General features: G+C 27.7%; 1 protein-coding gene across 21 annotated transcripts in view; it reads left to right on the top strand.

Moving 5' to 3' along the window:
• The first annotated feature begins 4,717 nt into the window (after positions 1-4,717).
• Positions 4,718-23,404, top strand: part of LOC147816100 (E3 ubiquitin-protein ligase RNF10-like) — a 56,669-nt gene continuing 37,982 nt past the window's right edge. For 3 of the 21 annotated variants that reach the window (XM_087158155.1, XM_087158158.1, XM_087158159.1), the window contains exons 1-8: positions 4,953-5,149; positions 6,139-6,256; positions 10,404-10,542; positions 12,468-12,543; positions 14,521-14,627; positions 15,287-15,367; positions 17,559-17,627; positions 23,291-23,352. The gene's annotated coding sequence lies outside the window, so the exon portion shown is untranslated. Of the gene's footprint in view, positions 5,150-6,138; positions 6,257-10,403; positions 10,543-12,467; positions 12,544-14,520; positions 14,628-15,286; positions 15,368-17,558; positions 17,628-21,191; positions 21,271-23,290; positions 23,353-23,404 lie in introns of those variants that run through there. The other 18 variants (XM_087158166.1, XM_087158167.1, XM_087158168.1 and 15 more) reach the window with 15 other exon arrangements.

Raw genomic sequence — 23,404 nt, forward strand, 5'->3', positions numbered from 1 at the left:
TCACCAACCCTCGTGGTTCCTTCTCATTAATCATTGCAGATAAAAGGTTTATCTTCCATTTTTTTCTTTTTTTTTTACAAAAATTACGATTGAATTGTACTTATGATAGTATAGTATATCATAATATACTATCACCAATAATATTATATGATATATAGTTTTGTATCATATAATTTTACATTATCATACAAAATTATATGATAGTTCTATATCATATAATTTTTATATATATGCGCAGTAGAAGTGCGCAATTAATTAAAATCTTACGTAAGAAAGCTAACGTGCGAAATCTCCCTATTGCTGTTGTTGTAGTTCATTTACATCGCACTAGAGCTGCACAATGGGCTTTTGGTGACGGTTTAAGAAACATCCCTGAGGTTGATCCGAAGACATGCCATTACGATTTTGATCTTCTGCAGAGGAGATGGCATCCCCGCTACACTTTACAGTAGCAGTGTTTAACGAACGAGAACCAATACCTCATATCCTCGATCCCTACGCAGACTGTAGTCACCCACCCTCACACAGACCGCAGCCAGTGATGCTTGACTTCGGTGATCTGGTGGGAACCGTGTCTTAACAAATCTCCCTATTGAGTCATATTTCAAAGTAGATCTCTAAACATAGTTTTAATCTCAAAATTTTCAAAAAAAAATTTTCAGCCGTTTTTTTTTTTTTTTTTTTTTTTTTTTTTTTTTTTTTTTTTAAAAAACACTGTTCGATAATTTTTTTACTTCTGAAAATCTGTCATATGTCGACATTGGTCATTGGTCCATTTCACTTGAAATAAACTCATGTGTTTTTTCTTCCTCATTCAAAATGAGAAAATATTGCACATGATATTAGAATGTGAATTCTTTTCATATGCAGATGAAAATGATGAATACAAATCGGGGTTTTTAGCTAATCACGATGCGTGATTTTTAAATTGCGAGAAGAATCAAAACGTATGATTTTTAAAATGCGTAAATACGAATCGCGATATAGCATTTCTGAATCATGAGAATACAAATAACTTGATTTGCTACAAAATCGGCGCAAACAAACCACGTCATGGTTGGATATCTAAATGAGCGATTCGTTCTAATAATATCGAAATTTTATAAACATCGTGGAAATACGTCATTTTAATTTGCGATAAAGTTTGCGCAAATAAAGTACGTCGAAAACGAGTTTATTTAAATGCCCCATTTCAAACTTTCAAAACGTAAAATAAATTTTTAAAATAATTGCGATTTCAGAAACTGCGTGAAAATGGGTAGCAATAACTACGGAAAAGTCATTGAATTTACCATTAACCCACACACATGAAGAGCGTCAAAAGAGATAACTAGAATTCAAAATTCGTGTATCGTAATAATGTCGTTTTGAAAATATGGTATTTTCAAAACTATGCGTAAATCCGTAGGGTTGAAAATCGAAAAAAAGAGATCGAAAAACGACATTGATTGAGATTGGGTGTGTTAATAACCTTACTAAGCAATTACTGATTTTTTTTTTTTTTATTTAAAAAAAAAAAATTCTTATTTTTTTCCTTTTAGGTTGTTGCCGCAGGCCGCTCATGGACAGTTGGCGGGCATTTATGAAACTAAACATTTTTGAAACTTAATCCCTTAATTACGCGGCCTTGCCTGTTTTCGCAGCTGACTATTTTACCAACTATTTAGTTGTATTTTTACATTTTTCAAGATCTTATTATGTACGCAACCACGCAAATTATATTTTCAGTAACATACTAATCAATTGTGCTAGTCATTTAGTTTAGGTCTTTCTTTAAATTAAAGGTTCGTTTCTAAATTATTTTATTTAACAACCGTCGTTGAACAGCCGACCCAGATTTAGAGTTTAGGACTATTATTTTTCAACTCCGTAGTCTTCAAATTTTGAAGTCAATCCAGAAGAAAAGGGAAAACTAAGATCAAGTATATTATCAAGTATAATTTTGACTTCGTGGAGGACATTTGGTGGAACTAACCAGCATTTGCGTTACTTGGAGAGGAAAACCATGAAAACCTCTATCGATTAGCCCGACTGCAAAGGGACTCCAAATCATGATCTATCTACCACTGAAGATATTTCAAGTCAGCACTGTGGTCGATTCATGCAAATTTACAGATTTTACTCTCGCTTTTGGACTCTCCACCTACGCTATAGCACTGAACTTCTTATATGAAAAGTTAAAACAACTATTGCTTTTTTATTATTACTTTTATTACTGTTTCTAACTATAATAACTACATCTCTTTTTCAGATAAAATTTATTAACTTCAATATATTCCTAAGTTGAACCCGATCCAGAAGACAAGGGAACTCCTGGATCAAGTATCTTTTCCTCATCACTTTTTGTGAAACTAACCAGCATTGGCGTTATGTGGAGAGGAAAGTCACGATTTTTTTAAAAAAGAAAGTTGCGACAAGTTAAAAGTTATTATTTTTTCAAATTGAGAGCCAAAGCTTCTTTCCAATCTTACGTAAAAGTAAAACTTATTTTAATATCGCGTAAACTTATTTTAATTTAATATACTTTGTTACTACGTGAATAATGCTAAGTAATTGCTATGCTTTTAGTGTGAAAAATCTCAGTTTCATTACAACACGCGAGTTTTAAATCACACATTTAAACAATCACTTTTTAATGTACTGTGTTTTGTCCGTTTTTATTGAAAATCCATGTTATTCTTTAATTTTTGGCAGTTTTTATAATGCAATCCCAGATGATTTTAAAAATTCCGATATTTATTACATCATGGGAATTATAAATCATACATTCAAATAATTACTCATAGTTACTTACTCGTGCTATTTTTATCGTAAATTAATGCATTTTTTGTTCAATTATTGCGATAATAAATTTTGCTTTTAAGTTTTGCTTTTTGTTTAAACTCTATAAATTTTCTTTAATAAAGATATTTAATTTGATTTTATATTACTCATTAAAATACATTTGTATATATATATATTTTTTTTTACTCTTCTTTCAGTGAGCATTAAATTTTTTTTTCATAGAATTTCTATTCCTTTTCCCCAATATTCAACTATCGATATATTATACTTTTTTTAGTCGAATTAATTACTGATAAATATGGAAAAAAAATTGAAAAAACGCAAAAACGGGTACTTAGCTAGTAATAGATAATAAAAAAAATGAATTCATGCTCTATTATGCCTTTAATAAAATAATAAGCAAATTCCCCAAAGAAAAATTAATCAAGAAAAAGAAAATATTTAACAGATCATCATTCGAGGGCACTTTGATAACTGCAGCAACATTTAAGTCATATAAGATTGACTCAAACTTGTTGAAGAATTTGGTTATTATTTATTAGATCTGCAGGTTTGTGCGCTCAATTTAGGCTGGGAAGATTTCCGTACCGTGATTTGTGGCCGAATAATCGCTATATCTTGGCCACTTCAGGGCAGCGGACCGCGAGAAACTAAAAGAAACGTCGTAAAATGAGACTAACTCGAAGGGTGTAACTTATAGCCACTCCCAAGCAAACATTTACATGTTTTTCTTAATAATTTTTCCCATTAAAATCAATTTGGCTCCTTAGAGATCGTAGTTGGCGTTTTAGATCACGATACGGAAATATCCCCTTTATTCTTATTATACCTTTGTCAAATAGAGAGACAGATAGCTCAATACAGAGAAGTTGGAGCACGGTGGCTCAGGGGATAGAGTTTTTGACTTCCAAAAGGTGAACCGGGTTCGAATCCCGACAATGGCTTATTGATTCGAGATCTGCACCCGGCTCGCACCAACCATAGTGCTGATGTAACGTATCCTTAGTAGTAGACGGTCACGGGTTAGATTCAGTACGTCGTCAGGAAAACAAAACTGTGGGAGTTTTTCGTGAATTTCCTTTCCATGTAACTCAAATGTGGATTAGTTCCATCATAAAGTCCTCCACGTAGGCAAATTTCTTCCAATACTAGGCCTAGGTGTTCCCTTGTCTTCTGGATTTGGTTAAAAATTACAAGACTATTGAGTTGGACATGAGTAGTCGTGAATCGGATCGGTTGTTAAATAAAATAAAATAAAATAAAATATAGAGAGTGTCCTCAGTGGTAGACGGATCATGGGTTCCTTTGCAGTCAGGCTAACCGTGGGAGGTTTTTGCTGTATTATTCTCCATGCAACTATAATGCGGGTTAGTTTCATCGAAAAAGTCCGTCATGGAGGCAAAATTTCTCCGAATATTTGATCCAGGGGTTCCCTTGTCATCTGTATTGGGTTCAAAATTACAAGGCTACGGAGGTGAACATCCACATTCGTAAACACCACGAAAAAAATTGGGTCGGCTGTTCAACGATCGCTATAATACAGAGAAGGGTGGCCGAGAGAATAGAGCACTTGCCTCTAAATGAGGTGACCTGAGTTCGATCCCAATGATAGCTGCTCCATTCGAACTCGGCACCCAGCTCACACCGACCACAGTACAAATGAAAAATATCCTCAGTGGTAGACGGGTCATGGGTTAGACTAATCATATGCCGTCAGACTAACCGTGGAAGGTTTTCCTTTCCATGTAACACAAATGTAGGTTATTTACTGCAAAAAAATCCTCCACGAAGATATAATTGTCCCCAATACTTGATCAAGGAGTCCCCTTATCTTCTGGATAGGGTTCAAAATTACAAGACAACAGAGTTGAACATTAGTAGTTGTAAACCGTGAAATTGGATCGGCTGTTCAACGACAGTAATAAAATAAAATACTGAGAAGGACAGTCCGAGGATAAATCCAGGGTAAAAGCGGGATTCAAACACGGTAACTCTACTCTTAGAATTAGATTATTTATTCTAATTTCTGCTCTTTTTTTTAAGATGTTTACGAAATAGTCTGCCGCGCACTGCTATCTTACCTTTTATAAAATTTGAATTCCAAAAAAACTAATAACGGATAGAAAATTAGTAAGCTAAAAGCGTAAAAATATTTTCACACAGTCCTTCGAAACTGATTTAATGTCAACAATTTTTTTTTTATTAGCATTTGAATTGCTTTTAGCATTAATTAATTGAAATAATAACAAAAAGATAATTTTTAAATTAAAAAAAAATCGACTAAAATAAAAAAATTCTTTGCAACTACAAATTTCGGGGTGCACAACCTTTTTTAATACTTATTCTGCATGTTGACTAGTGATAGGTTGCTTGAGTATTTTATGTTATAGTAATTTTTATATAAATATTATATTCAGAAACGAAATTATCTGCAGGGATGGGGCATATATATATATATCATAAGATCAAAATAGTACTAGTATTTCAATTTTTGCTTTATTTAGGTCGATATTTTACTTGTTATTTTTGAGCTAGTTTTAGTTTCAAATTTATTATAAGTGCTCTCTTTTATTTTGAAGTTTTATTTGGAGAAAAATTATTGAATTGTGTAGGATATTATAAATGGTGTAAACTTATTTGGTGTGGTATATATATATATATTATATCGTTCTGTAACGAAGTGAACAAGAAATTTACTCATTAGTAAGAGATAACAAAACTGAAATAATTCATTTGCTAGTTTAAAACAGTGCTTAACATTCGAGGAACCAGTTTATTTGTTTATTTATTTTCTTGATAAATTTGTGTGTATTGAGTAATACTTAGCTTTGTTAATCTGAAATGTTCTAATGTTTTTAAACATTACTTCTCAGTATTCCAGTTGCTATTTTTAATTGAAATATTATCTTTATTTCATTGTTTTGTAACTGTTATATTAAGATACAAAGTCTATGGTGTTCATTCTAGACCTTAAAAAGGGCATTAGAAACTGGAAAGACCCCCTAAAAAAGGGCACCCATCATAAAAAAAAGCATTATGTACAAATATTTGCTTGACTTTTAAAACACTCAAAATATACAAAGTTTATCACTAAAAAACTTTTTTTTAGCGATAATTAGTTTAAATTAAAAAAAAAATAGTTCCTAAGTTAAATTGGTACTTTCTAGAAATTGGTTTTAAAGTGAGCTTATTATCAAATTTCGAAGCTCATAAAAAAATATCGATATGGTTTGAGAGTTGGTTGGTGTGAAATTTACAGTTTTGCAAAATCCTCAGATTGTTTTTTTTTTTTTCATGTTGATAGCTATGCTTGTTTATGTACTTAATTTAAAATATTTTTTCTTTCTTATCTAGATGATGAAATTGTTGGACATCCTTGAAATTCTTTTGGAAGCTGAAGATTGCAAACAAGAAAGAATTGATGGTGATATCATTTTTAGTCAAAAACTAGAGGCTATCAGCTGATCTAATGGTTAGTTAAAATTAACAATAAACTTAATTTTTACATACAATTTATGAACTTTGATTATATTAGAGAGATGATTGTGCTCTGGAAAAAGTACAGATTTTCCTCTTGTATTTTAAAGTTTCCTTCTTGAGGTAAATGCTTAGAAAAAAAGACTCACAAGAATTTACAGTAGGTAGTTAAAGGCATTTACATAATAAAATATTTACATAATTAAAAAATAACTTAAGCCAATAATTCTCTTTCTTGTGTGTTTTAAAATTTATAATAACTACTGAAACCAAACTTTAAATTTATTAATTGATAATGAATGAGTTCTTATATGACAAGCCTACAATGTGAATTTTTAACATGTGGGTCATTTATTAATTTATTTTTGTAACATAATAGACCTGCTAAATATAACTAAGGTGCTGGTTTTCAGTTTTGCTACCTAAATGTTTCATTTACTACCTACCTTTAACTACCTTGCATCACCTTTTATATTTTTAACATTCTATTATGTAAACACTTTTTAAATGGTATAGTTATATATTGATCAATTATCGTTTGTTGAAAGTTTAAAATCATCCTATCATTAATTTTACTTAGTGTTAAATTCTTCTAGTCTATTTCTTTATAACAGGAATAAGAAAAGTACTATGAGCATTGTTGTAAGTAGGGTGTCAGCACTGTAAAATGCATATTTATCTACTGCCTTAATTTAATAGAGTATTAAGTCATGTCTGTAAAATACGCTACAGCAGATAAGATACTGTAAAATTTGTATTTCACTATTTAGATATTATATTATATAATACCCTGGGTATTTACCCGGGTAAATACTTAAAATTCATAAATACCTGGGTATTTATGAGTTTTATTGAAACTTTTATGATCATGTTCTTTTGGGTGTTAAAAAATTATATGTATTTAAGGTACAATTAAGATTTACTTACATGGTCAGAAGTTAATTAGTTCTTAACTAAGAAGAAAAATTCCTTCATAAATGATTAAAATCATTGTATTTTAGTTTTTATTTGAGAATGGCTATGGTTTAATCATCCTGAAGTTCACAGTTTGATTCCTAATTCCTAATATTTATTGGCTTTTCATCTTAGAAATATATTTTTAAAATGTAAAATATTTTTCAGATTTTAGGTAATTTATTTTAGAAAATTCATCATACAAAAATTTCTCTTTATATGAATACTATGCAATCTAACTCTGATCTATATTTAGTTGTAAAAAAAAAAGTAAAACAAAAAAACTGTTTTTCAATAAACAGCTTGAAAGCTTTTTTGTATAACTCGAACAGAAAGTTATTAGAAAATAAGCATTTAATGGTGTATTTTTTAAAATAAAGTATTTATTTAAAAAATAACTTTAAAATTGGTTAAAAAAAAGTCATTAATATTCCCTTTTCGGAGAAAGAGATACTTATGCAAATTTTACCATATAAAAATAATTCTAACAAAGTAAATATTTGTAATAGTATTGAAAATTAAATCTATGAACACAGATAATTTTACCATTGTGTAATTATCATTTATTTTTCTTAAAAATGGAATATGAATAAATAGGCAGTGTTTCTAAGAGATGGTGGCTATTTTTACAGAAAGGGCAAAGAGGGTACATTTATAGGGATCAAAGGGTAGACAGGGCTTCTAAAATTGTTTAAGGAAAATACTGCATAAATCCTACGTAGTGATATGAATACATATTAACATAATACATAAATATATACACATCACATGACACCGTCTATATAGTGCCACCCTGGCTTCCATAATTCTATAAACAAACATTAAAGAAAAAGTTATCTTTAAAAACTCATTTAATTTTTGATATTCTCCCTTATGTATCCACAATGCGTATTTTTATTCACCAAAAAGTTTAATTTAAAGAAATATTTAATTATAACTTAATGTTATAAATTTAATTAAAAATTCTTAGCAATATTAATAATCAATATTTCACATAAAACTGAAAATTAAATGAAAATGAAACTTATGAAACATTACCTCACTAGCCCAGACAGCAGTGTCAGATGCTAAAATATTTGTTAGTCTAAATTTGTAATTTTTTTGTTTTGTTTGTTTCATTAAATCACATTAAGTTTTAAACTCTTAGTTCTATTTACATGTACAAATTCATCAGAAACAACACCTCCCTGTTTAGATATCAAAGTTTAAGTTTTGCACCACTCTGACCTCTTCTGTAAATTTAAGATAGCTGCAAAAACTCACTTTGAACTTAAAATATCGACATTTTGCTTTAAACTGTAACTTCTAACATTTTTAAACTATAACTTCTTTCTTCTTAAACTATAACTCAAACAATTAACAGCTTTCCTCTAAATATTTTACTGTTCACTTATTTTGATAGAATGTTTCTATAATTTTTTTTTAAAATTCTAAGTAGTAAAGGCTCATAGTTTTACTAGTTCCTTAGTTTTGTGATTAAAGGAGTAAATATGATGTAAGTACTAATTTTTCCAAACATAAAAGCTATTTTAAATTTGTTATTATGCATATATATATAAATGAATGTCTTTGGGCTAAGTCTGTGTGCCAAATGCAATGAAATTTGGCATATATATAATTCAAAGCACTAAGAAGATCATTGTCAGTGTTATAGCATTCTATGACGAATTGTTCAAGCGGGATAGGCAAACAAGGAAATTCTGACTAGTTAAGCAGTACCCATTGTTTTGAATTTAACTTCTGACAGTTCAGTTTTTCAACTATTTTAAATATGACATCAGTAGTGATATTTGTTAGCTTACAGATCTATTTGTAAAATAGAGTAAGGAGTTTATTGCTAGTACATTGAATTATTTTTTAATTGCTATAGAATAATCATTCAGAATAAATTTATTCTGGCTAAATTTAATCATGACTAAAATTTCTGTGAATGATGCCCATCACTCAAACCTTTATATGCTATTAGTTTAAGTAAAAGTGAATATTAAATTTAGTTTATGTTTTTTATTCTTCATAACATGAACTACTTATTCCATCAGGGTATGTAAATGTTAAAATACTTGTCAGGATTTTAGTGATTAGGTTGAAAACTATAAGTATAAAATCTGTCTTCATACTGAACAGTTTATAATAAATTCTGTTATGTACTTGCAACCAACATCAACCCTATTTAGGAAATACAAAGCTTATTAAACATGAACTATTACTAGTTATGTTAATGCAAAAATTGAACAATCAAAAGTTTTTTTCATATTTCTTAGTTTACATGAATTAAGTACATTCCATTTACCTCTATTTCATTTGGTGATTCTCCTATTGCAGGTTTTATTAAAAAAAAAACATGGGGTTTTCTTTTTATAAAAATGCTAAATTAGATGACTTCTGGTACTTGTATCAGAAACATTACCAACCATATCATCTATTTAGTTGCACTTGAAATTCATGTTTAAGACAGTATTTTTAAAAACACTTGGCGCATCTCTATTGGAATCACCCTACACTATTTGAAGTAAGTTTTGAAATAAATGTTTTTGTTTTATTCACAAAATTAACATTGTAGTTAATTTTTGAAATATTTATCCCTATTCTTCAGTTAACAGAATAAAAATTTTACTATTGTATGTTTCAGTTATTGTTTCCACGTGAAGAGGATGAAATAATAGCCCATGCAAAACTTTTAGACAACTTAAAAACTGCACTAAGGATGCAACCAAATAGGTAAAAGTTAAAATCCTTTTTGCACGAGTATTGTACTGATATTTAATGGTATAATATATAATATAATACCACTAATTAAAATATAATAAGTATTTTAGTGATTAACTAGGGCATCTACAATAAATCCCAAAAGGGTGTTTGACCTCTTTAGTAATTCTGTTCTAAATTTGAAATTTTATGGGTTGTAGCACATTCTTAATTTGCTCCCACATAGATTTAAATTAATTTCATTAAATTTTTTCTGCTTACAATTTATAATTTGTTCTCAAATTAAAATGTCTTTTGTGAATACAATAAATACATAGTAAAAGCTTGATTAGCCAGAATGTGTGTGAATTCTGAAAATTATGATTACTTGAGATAAATTAAGGTAAGTAAGGCAAAGATCATGTATATAATATTAAACATATACATGGACTTTGCCTTACTATTGGACCCCTTTATTTAATTCATAATTTTTTTTAATGTAGCTTGAGATGGAAAAACAACAAAGGACTCAAGTTGAAAATTTGGCAAAAACTGGATGTTTATCTGATGATGCTAAAGCTGGAATAACCCCAGCACCTGGAATAGTACCATGTCCTCCACCACCACCTCCATTTCGTATCGGTAAAACAGCTTTTATTTGACATAAATACAATATGTGTTAATGCATTCAATTTCAATATAATATTCTGTTATCACTGTTATCCAGTCAAGACACAAAATTCTGTCGCACTTTTTAGTAGTTATATGAAAATTTTAAAAGTATTTATTCTTTGAAATGGTTTTATATACAACCATCAGTACATTAGGGAAAATAGGATTGTTTGAAAATATTGAATTTTGTTAGAATGACATGTAAGAAAAAAGACAGTACAGTTTTGAGGTGAAACCTTTGCATATATTAACTAAAACTTTTTCAATTTTCAGGAACTTCCATTATAAAGCAGACAATTTTTAAAATTATGCTCTCTGTCAATCCTGCACTTAAATAATAATCCAAGCCAAAATTTCTCTTGGTGATGATGCACATCGGTAACAATCTCTTAACCCCAAGTTGTTGACTATGATATAAAACCACAAATATATCGAGGCATATAAAATTGTTGATAAATATTGAATTTTCTGAAAATGTTAGGTAATAAAAAAAAAGAAACAGTTTTAAGGGAAAAATTATTCATTTATTAACTTAGTTTGCCATTCATACAAATAAAGAAAAACCCATTATAAATTTAACAAATCAAATGACATAAATTTTAAAACTGTAGTCTCTGGCAATTCTGCACATAAATGACAGTCTTTAGACTTAAAAATTGTTTCTTGGTTGTAAAAACATTCATGTAAAAAGAGATGATTTCAATGAAATCTAAGTCTCCTTCTTAGCTTCATGCAGTTTTATGTGCTTTTATGATTTCTTAGCTGCAAACTTTACTGCATCAAAAAATCAATCCCTGCCCCTTGTTATTCAATGTTAGTGTATAGCTAGGAAATTTTTGCACAATATTACTCAGGAGCTCAATGCTTATAGGGTCAAGTGAATTCTGAACAAATATTTTAGTATGGTAATTTTTCAACTGTTTTTATTTGTAGACATTTTATTGAATATTATGTTTTTTTGTGTCTTCTTTGATTTATTATTGTGATTATTTTCTGTATGAATAATTTTTTAGGTTCATTAAATGACAAACCTTTAAATTTGTCAAGAGTGATGTCTAAAAATATTCCTCAGCCATCAAATCCTTTGAAATCCTTTAATTGGTGTAAACTACCAGAAGTAAGAAAAACAAACTTGCTTATTAATATACATTTCAAAAAAATAATTCATAAGTGTATAACCAATGTTATTTGAACCGTTTGGGAAAACTGTACAAAGATATTGATTTACAAAAATTTGATAAGACATTTTGTGCTTATCAAAAACAGCAGGTATCATTTTCATAAAAATTAGTAAAATAATTTTTTTCTCTGATTGAATTGGATTTAATGTATAAAATTAAACTTAGATTAAAATTAAAAATATATTCTGTGTTTTTTTCTCAATTTCTTTGTGTTTGTTCATAGGTAATATTCCTTTTAAGTTATGAAGTATTTCAGATTTTGATAAGTTTCTGCTGAAATTTATTCTCAGTGCATAACTTTTGAACGATCGTAAATATTGAGATTTTCTGTTTATTTCTAATTTGAAAACTGTGGTGAAATATACATACACATGTATATATAGTAAAGAAATAGGAATTACTCTACATTATTGTTAATTTTAAAAGATTATTACGTTTGGTTTGTGAAAATTAGTCATATCAGTTTTTCTTTGAAGCAGCTTTTCTATATTAGTTAGGTTTCAAAATGAAAAAAAAAAAAAAATTTAAACACACCCTAATTAACAAGTCTCAACCTTTTCTTAAAAAAATATCAGTCTCTTTGATCTATCCTTGCATTACAGAAAATTAAAAGCTATTATAAACGTATACATTTATATTATATAAGTGTACATTTTGCATATTTTAAATGAATGCCTATTATGCTTTTCTTATGTACTTGTTATTAATTTGTAGTGCATTGGTTCAGTTATAGAAGATATACCAGCAGTGGTGACTAAAGCCAAATCAAGAGAACTCTCTGTCATTGATGGTAGGCATGTTCAAAATTGTACAATATTGTTATCAAAATTAAGACTCTCAAATGAAGAAATTTGTATGCTATATACAAATGCGTATGGATAATAAGGAACAGTTACCAAAAGATATGGTTGAGCAGATAATTGATCTTTATATATAAGTATGTATATTAAGGGGGAAGAACAGTTTAAGTCAATTTTTCTCAAAAAAGGATACTTGGATCTCCATCTGTTGCATTTTGAGCATTGCTAAGTTTTGACAAAGTAATCATGTGAGAAATAGTCTCTTTCTGGGTGTTATTACACAGTGAAGAAGGACGGTACTATGTTAAAACCCTACCTTTCCACACGCAAAATCATCTTTCTTTGTATCAGCTTTCTCATTTCGCTTAAACTGTTCTTCCCTTGTAGGTTTCATATGTCATAGGTCAGTCGAAAAATTCAATTATTTGCTATGGATTCTCTGATATTTTCTAATCAGTCTGACTGTTTTTAGGTTTATAACAATAAGCTTCTTTTCTTAAATGTTCTTTTTTTAATGTTTCTGCAAATTAAGTTTACTTGGAATTTGAATATTGTAATAATTTTTTGCATTGTAACTAAATAAATAATCAATTTAAATTAATTTATAACGATTGAGGCCCCTGGTTACCCATCAGCTGCTGGTTCTTTTGACCATTGATGCTGTCCTCTCTTTTTTTAAACACAACATTACCAAAGCAGCAACTAATATTAGATAACATCAGAAAATTAATAAAATCTAACGTTATCTTGCATAACTTCTAATATTAAAAAGATACAAAAAGTCACTGTTTGCATTAGTTTTAATGCTATATGTTGTTAGATTTTGTATTTTGATATTATCTTGTTTTGCTTTTTATTTTTTGGAGTAAGCCAGAGGAAGATTTGGATGGTAGTAGAATTATTAGGTGATATAGTTTTAATTAATTTTCTGTATTGCTGTGAAGCAGTAAAACATAGAACAATAGTTTTTATAATGTCATTCCATGTATTATTTACTTAGCAATACAGAAATACTAAATAAAATTATATTAGCGAATCCCATTACCATCCATTTTCCTCCTTCCTACTCCAAAGTATATCTTATGTTATATTATGATTTTTTTGTTGAATATTTCAAATTTATTTGAGAAATAATACTATACCTCAACTTTTATTTTTCATACATTTCTTCATACAACTTTTATTCTTCATACATAATCTTATTCTTCTTGCAATGTTTGTAAAACAAGCTTTAAAAAAGTCGTAATTTAAGCCATTTGCAATTTGACAATTATCATTCATTATTTATATTCTGAAACTACATAATAAAAAACCACACTATATAATTACAAAGTTAAATTTACATTTGAATTAGTTGAAAATTTATCTTAAATTTTTTTTCTCTTGAAATGTAACTATTACAGTCATTTCCAAAAATATTAAAATAAAATTATATCTAGAGTTTATAAATTGTTATTTTTGTAATAATTGAGACAATAGATTTTTTTTTAAAAGATTCAAATTATTTTATTGCATTGTTTTCTTGCTATAAACTGTTTTTTTAGTGATTGTTTCTTACACTGTGGTAAAGGTTTTTTCATTCTAACTTAAAAATTTGCCGTGCTACTTGTCCAGCCATACACCCTTCAAGAAGTAAGTCTTCAGTACAAAGCTGTATGGTGGCCATTTTGTATAATAACGCACCAGAAGAAAAACATTGCTTGATGCAAAGGATCTTTTTCAGAATGTTGTTTAATTCAGCTATCTCCCTCAAAAAATTTCTCAAGCAATACTGATTTTTTTCACCACTTAAGTTACCTCACTGTTAAACTTAAATTTTAAGTTGCAACTCATATTGCATATATTTTTTTACTTCATTTTTGCAAGGATTTTAAAACTATTTATGAAGTGCAGAAATTACGTAGCAACCTGTATGTTACTCTTTTTCTTGTAATTTTTTATTTAATATCATTATTCTTGTTTTAAAGCTTTTGAAGTTTATGCCTAGTCATGAGGAAAAAGTCCTTTTGGAAGAACATAGCATAGAAATTGATAATATGACTAGAGCTGATAGATTTTTATTTGAAATAAGCAAGTATGCCTTATTTTTTTCTATTAAGTGATTTTGTTAAAAGCTAAATTTAAGGTATAACTTTTTCTACTGAAAATAAAAATGTTATTAAACTATTTCTGCAATATTTAAAATTGAATTGTAATACAATAAAGCTTGAACTATCATAAAAATCCAATTGTTCGCCAAAACGAATTTTTTTTACTGAAAATTACCAGTCTCATATTGAATGAATTTATCCCGCCATTCCCCAATTTAATATTAAGTCCTAAGTGACTTAATATTAGAAAATAATTTCTTTTGGTAGTCTCAGTTAATGATCAAAGTTCCTTGTTAAGAAAAACTTTTTGAGCTTTTTTGTTGCATTAGACCACCATTTTTTAAAAAGGGCGAAATGAAAAAAAATTATAGTACAATAAAGCATATTCTTTATGTCTGTCAGGGGACTGATATATTATCAGTGTATAAACACAACGGACGTATAACTTAAAAGGAAACAAAATGCAAATTCACCATTGAAATAAAAATTTTAATAATGACTTGATGGAAGCATTAGTTTTCAACCTAGTATTAATGATGTAGAAAACAATCAACATGGTTATTAATATAGTCAACAAAACAGCTGTTACAATTATCTGTCAGTGAAATTGTTTTGTGCTTTTAAAACATTTTTTGATTTGTAGGAATGTTTCTAAAAACTGTGCTCAGAGATATGAGATTTCAATAATGAAGTTCTTTTTAAAGAAAACTATACAAAGTTTTTTGTGAGTACTGATCTTTTATGCTTATCCCATTCTTTTTCAGCAAATAATTTAATCCCTACTCCCTATTCTTGACTACTACTTTTTTTATGGGACTTACTTGGTTGAAATTAGGGGGGAGGGATTCCTTTTCAGAGCCTTGCTTAGAACTTTATGAATCCAGGCGAAACAATTATATACTTCAAAAAAATGAGACATGTAACTAATTGTTTTTTTAACTTAAAAAAAAATTAAGATACATAGATTAAGAATAAACTGGAAATACTGTGAAATGACAAATAAATGAAAGAGATAAACAATAAATAAAAGTTATAATAAAATAAATGATGATAATGGTAATAATAAATGTTAATAAGGGAAAAGGATAAGTAAGGAACATAAAAATAATGCTTTACTGTATATAAAAATAAAATTTGTAAGAAATACATATTAATCGCTTAAGACAAATGAAAATAATAGCTAAATTTAACTTTTACATCTAAGCAGCTTTTAAAAATAGATCAGAGCAGTTTGGATTTTATCAAAATTTTTTAATAATGAATTTAAAAATTAATTTAAATGAAAAATTTATAGTATCTTGTTTGTATTTTTCAACATGCAGGAAATTTTTTTATTAAAAATATGTTATATAAATATTTTAAATGTACAGTTTATTTGAGGGTGATAAATTGTTGAGGTGAAGTATATAAATTGTTTTATTGTGGCTCCTTACCAAATAAAGTTTTCATTTTGCCATCACAATAAAATTGTATATATTTTTAAAAAAGTGTGACCTTAGATTTTTAAATAGAAAATGCTATTTTTTTAGTTTATTACAATTCACAGGTCCTGTATATATTTCAATCCGAAATCTTCTTTTTTAACTTTTTTTAATGTTATTATTGAAGCTATAGTTTATTTAAATTAAATGTACTTGAAATATTTGTAATTATTTAAATCAGTGTTTCCCAAACTTATGACTTTTGTGTACCTTTTTTAAATTTCTCGTAACGCTGTCTACCACTAATAAAAAAATGAATGTATTTTTTTACTATAAAAAAGTGGCACTAAAGTTAAAAATCACATCTGGCTGTTGATACCACTCATTATTAACTGTTATCTCTGCAAAAAATAGTCAATAGAAAAATACTTAATCATTAAGTTTCATGGCTAGTTTTATTTTTAAATAAAATTTTTTGAAATTTTCGTTTGTTGCAAGATATTTTGCATAAGAACGTGTACCCCAGGGGTGAAAGCGAGACGGAAAAGAGGAAAGGCTGGTAGAAAAACCATTTCAGTTATTGCTAGTTTTCGATAGGAGTTTACTTTAAAACTATTCAACAATTTCTTCTTTATCTTGGAAAAGAAGCAGTTTTACTTATATCTTAAAACTATAGAAGAAATATTGATAGTTACAGATATTTTATTTTTCTCAAAAAAATGCTAAAATAAAATGTCTTTCGTAGCAGTTTTTGCTCTTTTCCGTCTTACTATATAAGGGCTTTCAGCCTTTGTATACCCCCGCTGAACTGTTCCCGTACCACTGGGGGTACGCATACCACACTTTGGGAAACACTGATTTAAATTGTCAATTAGTTGTCTTTATTTTAAAATATTTCCGTAGCTTTATGAAACAAAATTGAAAAAGTAAAATCATGTTGAATTAATTAAAATAAAATAGTTTTGATTGTTAACTTTGTCATCTGGCTGCAAAAAATTCATATCCTTGCTGACATTAGGGCGGAATTCAGCTAAATTTTCGCCATTACAATGGCTCACTCAAGCCAATCAGAAACCTGTAATTTTGTAAACATATCGCATTTTGCTATACGCAAAAATACAGGCTTTTGATTGACCAAATTTTTCCATCGTATTTGTGAACATTTAACTGAATTCCGCACTAGATAGCCATGAATTTACAAAATATAGATTTTTTTTTGTGTTCATATGATAGATTTATGAAGGAGTTAACATGAAACTGACTGATTCTACACTGTACACAAACTTTGTTAAAAAAAGTTCATTAATGAAGGAAGCCTAAAATAAAGTTGTAATTCGGTTTAGGGAGCCCCTCTAATGTGGGGACCGGGGCAACTGCCCCTCATGCCCCTGCTTTTGTCAGTCTTTGAGTGTTTGACTGAGTAATGCTGTTATTTTTCTAATAAATAAATAGCAATAACTAATTTCATTCACTTTAAATATTTTTCTTTTTCAGAATTCAAACTTTATTCTACAAAAAAATAAATTGCAAGAAAGAGTGAGTGACTCAAAAGCAAAAATAGAGGTATTTTCTTATCATAATTTATTGTCAAAAACTGAAAAATTTGTATTTAAAATTATTCCCATCATTTTTACAATGGTTTTATTTTTTTTTAAGAACGTTTTTCTAATTTTAGTGTTCAAAGTTATTTTTTTAATGATAAGGATATTTTTTTTCCATTTGAAGTTATAAAAAAAATTCTTCAACATTAAATATTTTATATTAGGTCATTAACAATACATCTTTTTTATAAAAATATACATAACTTTAATTTTTATACTTGTTGGTGGAATAAGTGAGCATCAGATATAATTCTAATTTTATTCTCAATACTCATTTTTTATGATGTTTAAATTTTCTCATTCAAACCGTGCTTTGGAATAGATATTTTTTAGAATGGAACTAAAAGAAAAATTAGATTCAGATTTTCATAGACATAATATGTCTATATATAAAGTTCTAGCATAAGGTTCATAAGGGGGAAACTAAGTACTATGAAGTTTTTTCAACATTATATTTTATAAAGTTTCATCATAAGGTTCATAAGGTTTTGATCAATAACAAATAGTCTGTTCTAAATTTTCAATTTATGTTTACCAAACTCAAAAATTTGTTAAAAGTTAAGTGAAATATGGTATTATATCTCACTTTGAGCTACCTTCTTAACTTTTATATGTCACCTTGAACATTAGAAAGCCGGAAAATCTATCTTTTTCACGACTTTCAAAAAGGTCACTGCTTTCTCTAAATCATGTATTGTTAGGTTCTATACAAAATAATATTATTTAGAGTTCGCTGTAATATTTTGCATAAGTTTTGATGCTATCTAATTTTATATTTTCTGTTATTATCTTGCATTAATTAATATTTTTGGAATAAACAAGAGGATGATTTGGATGGTAGTATAATATTTAAGCAATATAAACTTACTTAATTTTCTGTATTGTTGTGAAACAGTAAAACATGGATCAGTAGCTTTGTCATTCACTAATTGTTTACTTAGCAGTACATGCTAAATAATAATTAATTCTGCTATCATTCAGTTCATGGTCTTTTGGGTGATAAAGTTGTAACCAAATTATTTAAAATGGCTGGGGACTTTCGCCCTTCAGTCCGTCATTGACAAAAATTCTCATCATTTTTAATAATGGATTTCTTCGTTCCTATAAAGCCTTTTATTTTGTCTTCCTTGCCATGGAAGTAAATTTTGAAATGCTCTCTAAACAAAACAATAATTGCTTTATATATGCAATAACTTAATTTATCGTTTTCTGTAATGATTTTGTCGAGAAGGAAAACTATTTAAAAAATTTTTAAGTTACTTTCTTCCAAAAATTTTCTTTCACTATTTTCAATGGTTATATTCTTTCAGTTTTTGAAATTCTTCCTAACAAAAAATCGGAATCAAAATCCAAAGGCAGCGAAAGAAATTTTTTAAGGATTAAAACCAGGAAAACATGAAATATTTTAAAAATTGTCAATATATTTTTTTTATTGTAAAAATAATTTTATGTGTGCACATCACAAATTTTTAGCAGTTCTATAATTATTTAGTACTACACCAACAATGTTTGCAAAAAAATTAACATAACATTTAAATTTTGAAACATATAAAAAGAGTAATAAATATTTTTTTATCTAGAAATAAATTTACACAAACATGTAATTGCACATGAAGCAGATGAAAAACATACTTTTTAACATCAATTTAAAAAGCTGTATTTAGTATTAATGATCAAAATTAGACTACTATCAGTTACTATTTTCAGATCGTAATCACAAAATTTATTTTTGTTTAAAGCAAACCTATACCATTGCCTGTATTTTGCTCATTCGAAATTGTGGATTACAAGAATTGTAAAAAGGTTTACAAAAAAGAGGCATAATATGTAAACCTTTTAATGGGGCATTTTAAAGGAAGAAAATACAAAAATTGAAGAGATACTAAAGTTAAATTTCGGATATTGATGAATAAGCGAGAGAAAAAGCTATATTAAGCATTTACAAATCTTGTTTTTACAAAGACTATACAGGACCTTTCAGATGAAAGTTTACACAAGATTCTTTTCTACTGTGATTTAAATTTTTTTTCTTCCTTTTACTGTAATGTAGATGTTTTTCAGCTAAATTTTAAACATTAAATCAATCAAAGAATTTTTTTGCTATTATCATTATTTTACCGTTATATTATTTTAAACATAATGAAATTGAAAAATTTATATACTTGTCTCAAATTTCAGTCAAATAATTAAAAATAAAAGTAATAAACACAATTCTGATAATATAAATGCTCGCAAACTTAAAATATTGTTTATTGTCAGTGCTAAAAGAAAATTGCTTATAATATCATATCTTTACATTTTAATGCAATTAAACGAATACAAAACATTTTGTAACAAATCTATTAATGCAATGAATGGTGACCTTTATATAAGAGAAGAAAACAAATGCGAAGAACAAATTAATAAATGAATCTTAGAGCACATTATTATTTACACAAAAGACTTATCATTTATTACAGATAAAAGAAAATTCATGAAAAATTAAAAGAAACCAAATTTTAAATACATTCAACAGTTTCATAAGGAAGAAACTAAGTACTATGAAGTTTTTTCAACATTATATCTTATAAAGTTTCATCAATGCTCATATATCTGCCAACCCACTTTTTCTATTATTCTAAAAAGTTATTGCAAAGTAGCAGAATAAATACTTGACCTTATTTTTTTCTGAATTTTTAAATTCTTATTTGAGTTAACAATGAATAAGAATAAAAAAATCGTGATAAACATTACAACTATTTCAACAAGTAACTATTTAATTTCAAAACTAAACATACTAAGAAATAAACTTCATCCAATTATATAAGCAATAAATTTTTACCATTATCCTTTTACATAAACATCTCTATAATCTTTTGGTGAAACACAATTTTAAAAGAATATTTGTTATTAAATACGTTTTTATTCTTTGTTCAAAACAGCAATAATGCTTATAATTTTTTTATTACTTTTATTTTTAAGAAATCTTTCTTTTAATTTAAAAAAAAAATCTTGTCTGTTTAATATATCTTTCCATGAATTTACCACCATTTAGAGTTTATTCTTTCATTTGGAAGTCTTTATTTTTGTTTTTAGTTTTCTATCTATTAAATTATAAAATCTTAAACAATTAGGTAGATTAAATTTAATGAAGCCTTAGATATTCTTATGTTTAAATCTAAAATTACTTGTGGGGTAAGTGTTTCTCTTTATTTGAAAAGTGCATGAATGTCTTTGAAACATTCATTTTAAATTCATGTAGTGCTCTCATTATAATTTGTTTTTGTAACTTTTTTTGTACCATTTCATTAGTTTTTAAAAGAGTTTTAATTGTTTTAAAACTAATGGTTTTCTTACTGCTTTAAATTATTTTTTTATGTAATATCGTCTTTTTAAAATCTTTTCCATTAAAGGGAAATCAAATTTTTTTCAACTATTTCTGAGGCATCCAAAGAGCTTCAGAGGAGACTTTTTGAACTAATTCTGGAAATTCCATGAATCATGGTGCTCAAGGAAATGCTTCTGGTTTCCACTTATCTAACTTAAACAGGATTGCTGATACGAAATCAAATATAAACCGGAATATGACTTTACTCCATTATATTATTGATACTTTAGAGAAAAAAGTAGGTATTTGTATTTACTTTAACATATAATCATGGTTGCTTTTGTTATAATTTTTTGCCTTTTGCAAAGCCACTTCCCCGCTAATTAAACTAAGAAAAATCCAAATCAAGCTCTATTTCACCTGAAAATTTATGTGCAACTTCTTACTGCATTGCAAGCAAAGGAAAGAACACTAAAGTTAAAAAAGGATCACAGTTTTGCTTGAAAATATCGATTTACTATGATTTGAGGCATTGAATAATTTTTTTAAAAATAATTATTCAATTTAAAAAAATATTAATGTATAGTATTTAGTATTTAAAAAATATAGTATATAATTTAGTACTGGTATTTAAAAAAATATTATAATTAAATTTTTTTCAAGTTAGATAAATGATATTTGTTTACATTTTAGTCAATTTTGAAATAATAATCATGTTAATCACTTCTGTAAATTTTAAGATAAATACACTAGTGCTCAAAAATGAGAGAGTTTTCATATTTGGTAGCCTATCTCCATTATGACAGACCAGATTTTAATAAACTATAAAGTTGTTATCTGCCTGGAAAATCGATTCAACAAATATCCTCTCTTTTTAAAGTTTAAACTAGGTGAGCTTTATGGCTGCCTAATTTTCATTAAAATAAAATCGCCACACGATTCCATTCTGTAAAGGTTAACATTGAATTTTAAGACTTCTTCCATATACCTCACACCAGTCAAAGAACCTCTTTCAAGGACATGGATGGGTCAATGACCATTCAACATTTTGCCTATCAAGACAATCAAACCTCTTTTGCCTTAATGTCCAATTTTTCAGATATCTGGAGACATCAAATTCCTGCTTCTTTCCATACGTAATTAAGAATTATTCAAACCAGGCACTCACTATCTACCTACGAACTAAATAAATCAACTGCTTTAGCAGAGGAAGTTTGATAATCTTGGCAGGCATCGTACTAAGTAATTAAAAATCTTTCTATGTTCTTTAGAGAGGTAAATTAGCTAGTGTGCAGCATATGGATAAATTCTAAAAGTTCTATGATTGCCTTGATCAACAACAGACACTCAATTAAAGCTGTTTGCTCTCGCAATTTTCTAGAAGATATTCGCCAGATCATTGGCCACTCAGATCTTCATCTTTATAGAACATAATGTAACTTTATAGTAGTACATGTTTGGAATGGAGAGCAATTAAAATAGAACTCACAATCTTTACTATTGTCCAGGGTTTGAAAACATCTTTAATGAGATAGTGGTACCAGTTTCGACAGAAACTCTTAAACTGCTTTATTTCCATTATGAAATCAGAATATCAGCCTGTGTCTCCGTCAAAGTGAACTTTATTAACCTATTTTTCATTTCATACCATAATCACTGCTTCATACATATAGTGCTACACATAGTTACGGTGTATATTATAACCATCAAATGTTTTTTTTAAAAATATTATATCAACATATCCAAAACGAATTTCATTAAAATTTACCAATAAGTTCCAGAGGATAATAACCAAATCTGTAAAATTCTCCAAATTTTTAACAGTGTAGATTCTGACTTTGTCATGATTGCAGCTGAATCTGGCATTTCTTTCAAGTAAGCAATTTTTTTTTGTATGTCAGGTTTCTAACGATTGCACACAGCTAAAAAAAAAAAAAAAAAAAAAAAAAGAAAGAGAATACATTAATAACTTTTGATCTAATGATCGAATTTTCAGGCAGTAGGCAGAGATAAAAGTAGCAAATTTTTTCAGTGTCTGCTTAATAAGAATGTAAGGTAAATTTTTTTGATAATAACAAATAGAACTCTATCGAAACTTTTGTTTCCAACTGATTGGTTTAAAATCATAGTCAAATTAAAGTAAACTTTTTATTTTTATTTAATTAATTTATTTATTAACCTTTTAAGTTTTAATCTGTAGTCTTCTTTGTGTTAGAAAGTTTTTTTCATGTAATTAGCAAAAGAAATAGTATTAAGGAAGAAATATTCCCCCAAAATTTGTGAAACCTTTTAACAATTAAAAAAATTTTTTTTTACAGTTTAAAGACGTTTTAAAACTTGAAGAAGATATTCATCATGTTCGACTGGCAGCAAAAGTCAAGTGCGTACTACTCATATATTTTGTTTTAGTCTGCGCGAAATTTCTTAATTTT

This window comes from Parasteatoda tepidariorum, chromosome 2, assembly GCF_982258835.1.
Source record: "Parasteatoda tepidariorum strain Cologne lab strain chromosome 2, Ptep-v5.0, whole genome shotgun sequence".
Lineage (NCBI taxonomy): Eukaryota > Metazoa > Arthropoda > Arachnida > Araneae > Theridiidae > Parasteatoda > Parasteatoda tepidariorum.